General features: G+C 59.5%; 1 pseudogene across 1 annotated transcript; it reads right to left on the bottom strand.

Moving 5' to 3' along the window:
• Positions 1–4586: 4586 nt before the first annotated feature.
• On the bottom strand, positions 4587–9012 carry LOC144508399 (ETS domain-containing transcription factor ERF pseudogene; annotated as a pseudogene). The gene has a single exon (XR_013500276.1). The product of XR_013500276.1 is annotated as an ETS domain-containing transcription factor ERF pseudogene (transcript).
• Positions 9013–11034: the final 2022 nt, after the last annotated feature.

The following is an 11034-nucleotide window of genomic DNA, read 5'->3' as shown; positions in this document are numbered from 1 at the left end:
CAGTGTCCAAAGATGTGTTTTACTCAGTTATGGGATGTGGGTGTCGCCGGCTGGGTTGCCCATCCCTGAGGGCATTTAAAAGTCAACCACATTGCTGTGGGTCTGGAGTCACATGTAGGTCAGACTGGGTAATGATGACAGATTTCCTTCCCTCAAGTACATTACTGAACCAGCTATGTTTTTACAACAATTGGTGGCACGGTAGCGCAGTGGTTAGCTCTGCTGCCTCACAGCGCCACGGACCCGGGTTCAATTCCGGACTCGGGTCACTGTCTGTATGAAGTTTGTACGTTCTCCCCGTGTCTGCATGGGTTTCTTCCGGGTGCTCTGGTTTCCTCCCACAGTCCAAAGATATACGGGTTAGGTGGATTGGCCACGCTAAATTGCCCCTTAGTGTCAGGGGGTTAGCATGGTAAATATGGGGATAGGGCCTGGGTGGGATTGCTGTCAGTGTAGACTCAATGAGCCAATTGGCCTCCTTCTGTACTTTCAGGATTCGATAACAATGGTTTCAAGGTCATTACAAGACTTTTAATTCCTGATTCTTATTTATTGAATTCAAATTTCAGCATCTGCTGTGGTGGGATTCGAACCCGGGTCCCCAGAGCTTTACCCTGGCTCTCTGGATTACTAGTCCATGACAATATCACTAGGCCACTGCCTCCCCTAGATGGGGTTACGGGAATGGGGTGCGGGGTAGGCCTGGGTAAAATACTGGGTCATTGCAGGCTCAATGGGCCAAAAGGCCTCCTCCACAGTTGGGGTCCTATGATTCTAAGGGGGAATGAAGTGCGAAAGGCGGGAGGCTTGGCCAAGTGGCAGTGCAGGGCGTCTGGGTGAGACCCGCAGCGGGAGGATCAGGTGGCCTTTGGTCGCTTTGCTCAAGTGGAGACGAGATTTGGGTTGGGGAAACAGTTCAGAGAGAGGTTCATGGGCCCGATTCCCGGGGTGGTGGGAAGGTGTAGGACGAGAGGGCGAGCAGGGTGGGCCTGTGCTCACCGAGCAGGCCATTCGGGCTTGTTTGGCCACTGAATGAGAGGATGGATGTCCCGATTGTGACCTGAACTTCACCCCTCCCTGCCTGCCTCCCCATTCCCCCTCCCTGCCCCCCCAGCCCCAGGCCTGCCGCCCCACCCCCTATCCCCCAGCCTCCCTATCCCCCAGCCCACTTCCTCACCCCCAGCCTCCCCACCCCCCGGCCTGCCTCCCCACCCTCAGCCTGCCTCGATCAAAAATATGTCTAACTCAGCCTCAAATAGAGTCAATGGCCCAATCACTGCTGCTCTCTGCGGAAAAGAGTCCCAGAGTCCAACAACCTGAGGGATCTTTCTCCTCAGCTCCTTCTGCGACGCGAGATCCCAAATTTCTAAACCATGTTCCTAAATTCTAGACTCTTCCCCCTCCCCTCCATCCCATCCCATGAGGAGAAACACCCCTCTCATCCTCTATCCCTGTCAAACCCACTTCAGAATCCAAAGAGGCACAGACTCTCCCAATGCTATCTCTGTTTCTCCCCCCACAGCCGCTGCCAGACCCGCTGAATTCTTTCCAGAACTTTCCATTTTTATTCATCTCAGAATCATGGAATCCCTACAGTGCTGAAGGAGGCCATTCAGCCCATCCAACCTGTACCACAGACCACAATCCCATCCAGGCCCTGTCCCCGTGACCCCAACATTTACCCTGCTAACCCCCCTGACACTAAGGGGCAATTTACCATGTCCAATCCACCTAACCTGTCCATCTTTGGAGTGTGAGAGGAAACCAGAGCAGCCGGAGGAAACCCACGCAGACATGGGGAGGACGTGCAGACTCCACACAGACAGTGGCCCAAGACTGGAATTGAACCCGGGTCCCTGGCACTGTGAAGCAGAGGGCTAACCACTGTGCCACCGAATGTTACATGTACCAATAAAATTACCTCTCATTGGTTGAAACTCTTATAGGTGTAGGCCCCAACTTGCTCAATCTCTCCTCATTAGGTTAATTGCTTATCCTGGGAATCACAGGCGTGGATCTTCTCTGAACTACTTTGCATGCAATTAGATACTTTCTTAAATAACGGCGCCAACGTTGGCACACAGCAATTCAGATGAGGTCTCATGAAGACCCAAAACAGATGGAGATAAACTTCAGTATTCACTGAAGAGTGCTGCCAGACCAGAATAACACTCCCAAAATTCTCTACACACAGTCCCCATCAAACACTCCCAGGACAGGTACAGCACGGGATTAGATAGAGTAAAGCTCCCTCTACGCTGTCCCCATCAAACACTCCCAGGACAGGTACAGCACGGGGTTAGATACAGTGACGCTCCCTCTACACTGTCCCCATCAAACACTCCCAGGACAGGTACAGCACGGGGTTTAGATACAGAGTAAAGCTCCCTCTACCTAATTCCCAGTTGAAACCAAGTTTCTTTGGCAGTTTTCTAAGTGTGCTCCAAGGACTCTTGGCTGAGGTGGTTCTGATTGACCCAGGTATTAACGGAACCGCGAGTCGGGGTGGGCGAGATGAGGGGCCGGAGAGCCTCTCATCCCATCTTTCCTCTCCTCCCATCTTTCCTCTCCTCCCATCTGCACCGCCACTCGTGTTTACTCCAGTCTTCTCGTGCTCACGACTCTTCACCCCTCTCCTTGCTTGTGTGAACAGATCCCTGCGCCGCATCTTCGCACCATCCTCCTCCACTGCGCGGTCAGGCCCTCCTCACCCTCCCTCAGGCACATGCGGAGGGCGATGCCAGAGTGCCTGCTTTGACCACTCCTCCCAAAGGGTCTCAAGTCAGACTCTGCCCCACATCCACCCCAGAGGGTGAAAGGTCAGCACAGTAGTTGACCACACCTGGAATACTGTGAACAGTTCTGGTCTCCTTATCTAGAGAAAGATATATTAGCATTGGAGGCAGTCAAGAGAAGGTTCACGAGGTTGACCCCGGATATGGAGGGATTTTCTTACGAGGAGAGCTTGAGTAGGTTGGGCCTGTACTATTGGAGTCTAGTAGAATGTGAGAGGCGACCTTATTGAGACATACAGGATTTTTGGGGACTTGACAGAGTCAATGCTGAGAGGCTGTTTCCCCTTGTGAGAGTCCAGGAGCCGGGGGCATAAGCTCAGAGTAAGAAGTCACCCATTAAGACGAGATGAGGAGGAATTTCTTCTCTCAGAGGGTAGGGAACCATTGGGGCAGAGGCTTCAAGTACAGTGATCACTAACAGATGAGAAACACCTACAAAATAATCTTCAGAAGCCAAGAGGAAACTTGTCCTTCATCTCAAGGGGCATGGAACGGACTGGGGTGGGAGTTACGTTCCAACTGTATAGAGCTCTGCTGAAAGCCTCTAGTTTCAATTCTGGGTACTGCACCTCAGGAGGGATGTATCGCCCCTGCAAAGGGTGGGAGGGAGCGTAAATCTTCCCCATGCCCCCTCCCCTTGTCCTCTCCCCGACCCCATCACCATAACCACCTGAAACCGTTATCCAGGCTTGGACTGACAAGCGGCAAGTAATATTCGCACCAGGTAAACGCCAGGCAATGGCCAACTCCAACAAGAGAGGATCTACCAATAATCTCTTGACAGAATGGCACGGTGGTTAGCACTGCTGCCTCACAGCGCCCGGGATCCAGGCTTGATTCCTGGCTTGAGTAACTGTCTTGTGAGGAACCTGCACCTTCTCCCTGTGTCTGTGTGGATTTCCTCCCACATTCTGAAAGATGTGCTGGTTAGGGTGCATTGACCTGAACAGGTGCCGGAGTGTGGCGACTAGGGGAATTTCACAGTAACTTCATTGCAGTGTTAATGTAAGCCTGCCTGTGACACTAATAAATAAACGTTTTAAATAAACGTCCGCTTGGGTTTCTTCCCACAGTCCGAAAGATGTGCTGGTTAGGTGCATTGGCTGTGCTAAATTCCTCCCTCAGTGTACCCAAAGAGATGCCAGAGTGTGCCAACTGGAGGATTTACACAGCAACTTCATTGCGGTATTATTGTAAGCCTATTTGCGACACTAATAACAGGCCCAGGGACCCAGGTTCGATTCCCGGCTTGGGTCACTGTCTGTGGGGAGTTTGCACATTCTCCCCGTGTGTGCGTGGGTTTCCTCCGGGTGCTCTGGTTTCCTCACACAGTCCAAAGATGTGCGGGTTAGGTGGATTGGCCATGCAAAATTGCCCCTTAGTGTCAGAGGGACTAGCTAGGGTAAATGCATGGGATTGTGGTCGGTGCAGACTCGATGGGCTGAATGGCCTCCTTCTGCTCTGTAGGATTCTATGATATTCAGTGGCATTACTGTTGCTGAATTCCCCCCACTATCCACATCCTGGGGGTTACCATCGACCAGAAACTGAACTGGACTTGCCCTATAAATACTGTGACTACAAGAGCAGGCCAGAGGCTAGGAATCCTGCAGCGAGTAACTCTCCTTCTGACCGCCCCCCCACCCCCCCCAAAGCCTGTCCACCCTCTGCAAGGCACATGGAATACTCCCCACTGGCCTGGAACAGAGCGAGGGAGAGTGAGAAAGAAAGAGAGAGCTGAGAGTCCGAAGTCAGCGACACACAAGAAAAACCAACAGCCGAGACAAGAGGTTCGTAAATGTCAAAATTTTTAATTTTTTTTTATGATACACTTTTTAACCGCGAATCCAATAATTTCTGTATACTTATATTTACAGGACTGGTCAGGTAAGGCAGTTTGAGCAGGCTGATCGAGTCTGGACACAGCGAGGAGACAGTAGCGGGGTGGGGGGAGCGAGCCTGGGGAATAGAGTGTGCCAACACAAAGAGAAGTCAGGTCAAGGTGGGCCGCTGGGCCTACGCGCAAAGGCTCGTGCCTGGAGGAGGCCCCGTATCCAGAAAGGGAAGATGGGGGAGGCCACAATTTCAGGGAACCTCACCTTCCAGTCTAATTCTGTCCCTAGGGGACACCTCACTCTTTCTACCCCGCCCCCCACAACTGTTTTCTGTCCCCCACCCACCCTGGCCCCCACCACTCCCCCCCCTCTTCCTGGGTAACCCGTCCACCAGGCCAAGGTGATGAGCCTAAACAAACTCGGCCCGATTCTCATCCACCCCTTTGTCCCGCCGCACCTTTCACCCTGCTTCCACACCAGGAGAGTAAAATGATCTGACATCCTGGGTACTGCGTACGTGATCCGGAAATGGAGCACAGGCCTTCAGTGGGGGGGAGGGGCATCCCCATCGCCAACCAGGCTATCAAGTTCATTGATGAGAGCGCAGATCGGTTTACGAAAGAAAATTTGATGAATTCTTGCAACCCCTCCCCCTTTTCTTGGGGAACATGTTGTGTGGGAGTAGAGAAACAAGATGGCCACCCTGCCCCTCAATCATCACTCCTGTCCCTCCTCCGCCCACGCCAGGAGGCAGGTGGAATTCACTCCGACACGTCGCCATTGCAGAGGTGGAGATCCCGTGGAAGTATTGTAGCTGCAACCAGTCAGTTTAACCCGAGGCAAATCTGCCTCGCTATCGTCAAGCCAAACAGCCACTGGCCAGATGGAGGGTGGAAACAGAAGCCCCTCCTCCCCTTACTCCCAATTGGCCCAGGGAGTCAGGGGTTGGCAGTGCATTCTGGGAGAGGTAGGGCACAAATATGCGGCCAAGTCAGGTCCAACTGTCACACTTTGCTTCGGCCTTGGCTGCAGGGCTGTGTCGGACTCTGGGTCCCAAACTTTAGGAAGGACGTCAAGGCTTCGGGGAGGGGGTGAAGGGAGATTTCCCCAGAATGTCCCAGGGGTGAGGGAGTTCAGAGAATGTGGAGAGACTGGGAGAAGCTGGGATCCTTCTCCTCAGAGCAGAGGAGGTCCGGGGGAGTTTGAATCGAGGCATTCAAAAATCATGTCAACAAAAGGGTGAAGTGGCAGGAAATCCTAAATCTAAAGTAATTGGCATATGGATTAGAAAACTCTGCCAAAAGAGCTCGCACAGGGGTAAATGGGCCTAACAGTCCCCTTCTGCTTTGTGTCACGAGTAGCTGACGGATAGAGAGACACGCAGCCACGCTCACGGCACGCACTCATGCGTTAACGCAAGCACTCGCATGCACACGCACACATGCGCAAATACGCATGCACACACACGTATATACACATACACACACACGTACACATACACGCCAACAGCAGGCAACTCATCGGAGTGAACGCTAGATATTCGACTGCAGGAGGCATCTCCTGAGGTAGACAGATTGCTTGCGCCAGGCTCTCCTGTCGTAGGGGGACTCAGGAATAGAGGGGGTGGGGTCGAATCTAGGCCATCATGCCATGACCACGGCACTGAGGGGCCCTGTTGCCGAAGGAGCAAGGCAGTTTGCGAGGCAACCGTGCATCTGCAAAAAGAACCCCCTCCTCGCATCCCCACCTCCCTGCCCCACCAGTCTCTGCGGCAAATTCTGCCGGAGCTGGTCTCATGGGGAAAGGGTGACTCCCTGAGCCAGTCAGTCAAGTCAGTTTTATTAGAGAAGCTTACACATGCTTATAAAGTGATTGTCGGAAAGTTAAACCCTCCCCCCCCACCCCATGTCCCTGCCACCCCTCCTCCCTCCCACCCCCAATCCCTCCCTTCAGTTCCCCCCTACCGCCAAACTCCCAGCCTGGAGATAACGGACAGTAGGCTGTAAATGGAGTCTGTGCCTTGCCTGTTTTCTGCGTGGGGCTCCGTCCCACACCGAGTGGGGCTCAATGACCCTCTAGGTCCAGTGGGTAGGACAGTCCCCTGCCCCCTCTCCTCCCCTCATCAACCCCTCCCTCCCCCTGAATTCATATCCCCTTCTCTCAAACACAACCCCCACCCCGCAGTAAAATGCTTTTATAAATAGAATTTAAAACATTTCTAAAAAAGAAATAGAAAAGAAAGTTTCGACATGTACTGTACCCCCATCTCCCCTCCCAGAATTCTCTTCCCCATTGGTCAGCAAGGCCATGCCCAGCAGCTATTTTGAGGGGTCAGGGTTTGAGAATGGAACAACATGGCCGTTCGCTGTTGGATGTCAAGCGACTCTCTTCCCTAATATCTGGGGGGGGGGGCATTGGGCTTTGCCATAAGAGGGGTTTTTTGTGCTTCTTTTTTTAAAAAAAAGCTTCACCCCTTCTCTCACGAAGCTGTCAATCCAGGAACCGCTGTCACCGGCGGCCATCTTGTCTGTGTGCATGTGTGTGCGCGAGAGTCAGAGGAAAATGGAAGCCCTCAAGTTGGCGTAATGGTTGGCTTCATGGGTTGCGGGTGAGGACGGGGGGGGCGGTTGGGTCAAACGGGAACAAGAGCTCGACAGAGGAATAATTTTTTTTTTAAAGCGAGTAAACAAAAAAAGAAAGAGGTTTTTTTTAGGGTTTTTTTTTTCTAGTTTTAGAGTTACAAATCGATAAAAGTAGACACCTCAGCCACCACCCCATCGAGTTAAAAAGGCAAGACTTCATCCCTATTTTAAAAAAATAAAATGGCGGCGCGAAGCGAGTGGTGGAGGGGTCGGGGGGCCTCCCTAACCCAGCACCCGCGCACCCGAGACCCGCAGGATTCGATAAGGCACCCTGGAGTTGTCTTGGTTGAAAGGCCATTTGTCGTTTGAGGTTTTGAACCTTGATGGCGGCAGGGGTTATCAGAGGTTTTAGCGCCTCTGTATTCCCGCGTGCCCCCCTCCCTCTCCCACAAACCCCTCGCCCCCTCCCTGGCCCATGCTCCCTTCCCCCACCTCCAGGGGCAGGGGAGAGGGGTGGGGACGGGGGATTGAGAGAGAGAGAGAGCGATTCAGAGCGCGCGCGAGAGAGAGAGAGAGAGAAAGAGAGAGAGTGCGCGTCACGACTCCTTGTTCTCCAGGGAGAGTTCGGCAGTCGCCTGCTGGAGGTCTGTGCTCTCCCGGCGGGCGGTGCCGGACCCTGGCGGGGGCTCTTCGGCTCGCGGCTTCTTGTCGTCCATCTCCTCGGCCGCCGCCTCCACCCGCTGGTCCTCGCTCCACCGCCGCTTGAAGCGGAGCTTGAGTGGGATGCAGCGGGCGTCCGGGCGGCCCACCTCCCCCACTCGGGAGAGCGGGGCGGCAGGGGCCGGAGGGAGAGGTGGGGGCGGCAGGGCCTCGACGGCCGTCGGGGTCTTGAACACCTCACCGTCCTCCTCCTCCTCGCTGATATCGGTCACCTCCACCGTCACGTCCTCCTCCTCCTCCTCCTCAGGGTCGGAGATGGGCTCCACTTTAATCTGGGGCAGGGGCCTACTGCAGCCTGGGACCTCCTCAGTCTCCTGGCCCAGGGGCCGGGCCTTGTCGCGGTTCTTGCGGCCCGGCGGAGGGGGCTGGAGCTTGAACTTGAAGGAGGGGGGCTCCTCCGGAGCCAAGGGGGGCAGAGGCAAGGGAGGCAAGGGGTGTGGGGGGTGGTGATGGTGGTGGTGGGGTTTGCTCTCAGGCCTCTGGGGCTGGGGCACCACGATGTTGGGGTAGTGCAGGAAGGCCCGGGGGCTGAGGTGGTAGTTGTAGACGCTCTGGGTGTGGGCCTGGAGGTAACGCTTCATGTCATCGGGGTTGAAGGAGAAATGGCTGGCGCCCGGGTACATGGGACTGAGGCTGGGCGACGGGGTGTAGCTCAGGTGAGTCGGCGTTACCGAGAGGGCGGGCGAGAGGGGCGGCGCCAGCAGCGGGCCCCCCGTCGCCATGGGTGACACCGGGAAGGGGCTGAGTGGCTCGGGATGGACCCGGTGCCGGGGATAGATGCGGAAGATCCCGTGGGGCGGGGGCCCCCCTCCGCTCCCCCCGCCACCACCCCGGAAGCCGTTGAGCTCGGCGGCCCCCCCCCGCCGCTCGTCCGGCAGCCCCTCCTCGATCTCGGAGTTGACGGAGGTGCCGTCACTGCAGTCGCTGACCGAGCCTCGACCCATCCGGCGGGCCACCGCGGAGTAGGCAGCCGGAGAGCGTAACTCCTCAGTGGGAGACAGCACGTCTGAGGGGGTGGATGGGGGGAAGCGGAAATGGGAGGAACCAGTGGGCACTGCGGGGGCACTCTGGGGTACGGCGGCACCTGTGGAGAGAGGGGGGAGGGGCAGAGAGGGGGGAGGGGCAGAGAGAGGGGAGGGGCAGAGAGAGGGGAGGGGCAGAGAGGAGGAGGGGCAGAGAGGAGGAGGGGCAGAGAGGGGGAGGGGCAGAGAGGGGGAGGGGCAGAGAGTGGGAGGGGCAGAGAGGGGGAGGGGCAGAAAGGGGGGGCGGGAGGGGCAGAGAGGGGGAGGGGCAGAGAGGGGGACGGGAGGGGCAGAGAGGGGGGGACGGGAGGGGCAGAGAGGGGGGACGGGAGGGGCAGAGAGGGGGGGACGGGAGGGGCAGAGAGGGGGGGACGGGAGGGGCAGAGAGGGGGGACGGGAGGGGCAGAGAGGGGGGACGGGAGGGGCAGAGAGGGGGGACGGGAGGGGCAGAGAGGGGGGAAGGGAGGGGCAGAGAGGGGGGAGGGGAGGGGCAGAGAGGGGGGAGGGGAGGGGCAGAGAGGGGGAGGGGAGGGGCAGAGAGGGGGAGGGGAGTGGCAGATGGGGAAGGGGAGGGTCAGAGGGGGGAGGGGAGGGTCAGAGGGGGAGGGGTGGGGCAGAGGGGGAGGGGTGGGGCAGAGGGGGGAGGGGAGGGGCAGAGGGGGGAGGGGAGGGGCAGAGGGGGGAGGGGAGGGGCAGAGGGGGAGGGGAGGTGCAGAGGGGGAGAGGAGGGGCAGTGGGGGGGAGGGGAGGGGCGGAGGAGAGGCGGCCGGGGGAGAGTGGGGTGGGGGAGAGGCGGGCGGGGGAGAGGGGGGGGCGGGGGAAGAGGGGGAGGCGGGAGAAGAGGGGGAGGCGGGAGAAGAGGGGGAGGCGGGAGAAGAGGGGGAGGTGGGAGAAGAGGGGGAGGTGGGAGAAGGGGGGGGCGGGGGAAGAGGGTAAGGCGGGAGAAGAGGGGGAGGCAGGAGAAGAGGGGGGGCGGGGGAAGAGGGTAAGGCGGGAGAAGAGGGGGAGGCAGGAGAAGAGGGGGGGGCGGGGTGGGGGGGCAGGGGAGATGGGGGGTGCGGGGGAGAGGGGGGTTGCGAGGGAGAGGGGGGTTGCGAGGGAGAGGGGGGGCGTGGAAAGAGGGGGAGGCGGCAGAAGAGGGGGAGGCGGGGGAGAGGCGGGCCAGGGGAGGGGGGGGCAGGGGAGAGGGCGGGGGAGAGGGGGGCGGGGAGAGGGGGGGCGGGGGAGAAGGGGGGGCGCGGGAGAGGGCGGGCGGGGGAGGGGGGCGGGGGAGAAGACGGGACGGGGGAGAGGGGGGCGGGGGAGAGAGGGGCGGGGGAGAGAGGGGCGGGGGAGAGAGGGGCGGGGGAGAGAGGGGCGGGGGAGAGAGGGGCGGGGGAGAGAGGGGCGGGGGAGAGAGGGGCGGGGGAGAGAGGGGCGGGGGAGAGAGGGGCGGGGGAGAGGGGGGTGGGGGAGAGGGGGGCGGGGGAGAGGGGGGCGGGGGAGAGGGGGGCGGGGGAGAGGGGGGCGGGGGAGAGGGGGGCGGGGGAGAGAGGGGCGGGGGAGAGAGGGGCGGGGGAGAGAGGGGCGGGGGAGAGAGGGGCGGGGGAGAGAGGGACGGGGGAGAGAGAGGCGGGGGAGAGAGAGGTGGGGAGAGAGGGGCGGGGGAGAGGGGGGCAGGGAGAGGGGGGGCGGGGGAGAAGGGGGGGCGCGGGAGAAGGGGGGGCGCGGGAGAGGGGCGGGCGGGGGCGGGGGGGGCGGGGGAGAGGGGAACGGGGGAGAGGGGGCGGGGGAGAGAGGGGCGGGGGAGAGAGGGGCGGGGGAGAGAGGGGCGGGGGAGAGAGGGGCGGGGAGAGGGGGGGCGGGGGAGAAGGGGGGGCGCGGGAGAGGGGGGGGGGCGGGGGAGGGGGGGGCGGGGGAGAGGGGAACGGGGCGGGGGAGAGAGGGGCGGGGGAGAGGGGGGCGGGGGAGAGGGGGGCGGGGGAGAGGGGGGCGGGGGAAGAGGGGGGCGGGGAGAGGGGGGCGGGGGAGAGGGGGGCGGGGGAGAGAGGGGCGGGGGAGAGAGAGGTGGGGAGAGAGGGGCGGGGGAGAGAGGGGCGGG

The sequence above is a fragment of the Mustelus asterias genome, chromosome 20 (assembly GCF_964213995.1).
Source record: "Mustelus asterias chromosome 20, sMusAst1.hap1.1, whole genome shotgun sequence".
NCBI classification, from domain to species: Eukaryota; Metazoa; Chordata; class Chondrichthyes; order Carcharhiniformes; family Triakidae; genus Mustelus; species Mustelus asterias.
The sequence above is the reverse complement of the archived record's forward strand: the minus strand, read 5'-3'. Positions and strand labels throughout refer to the sequence as shown.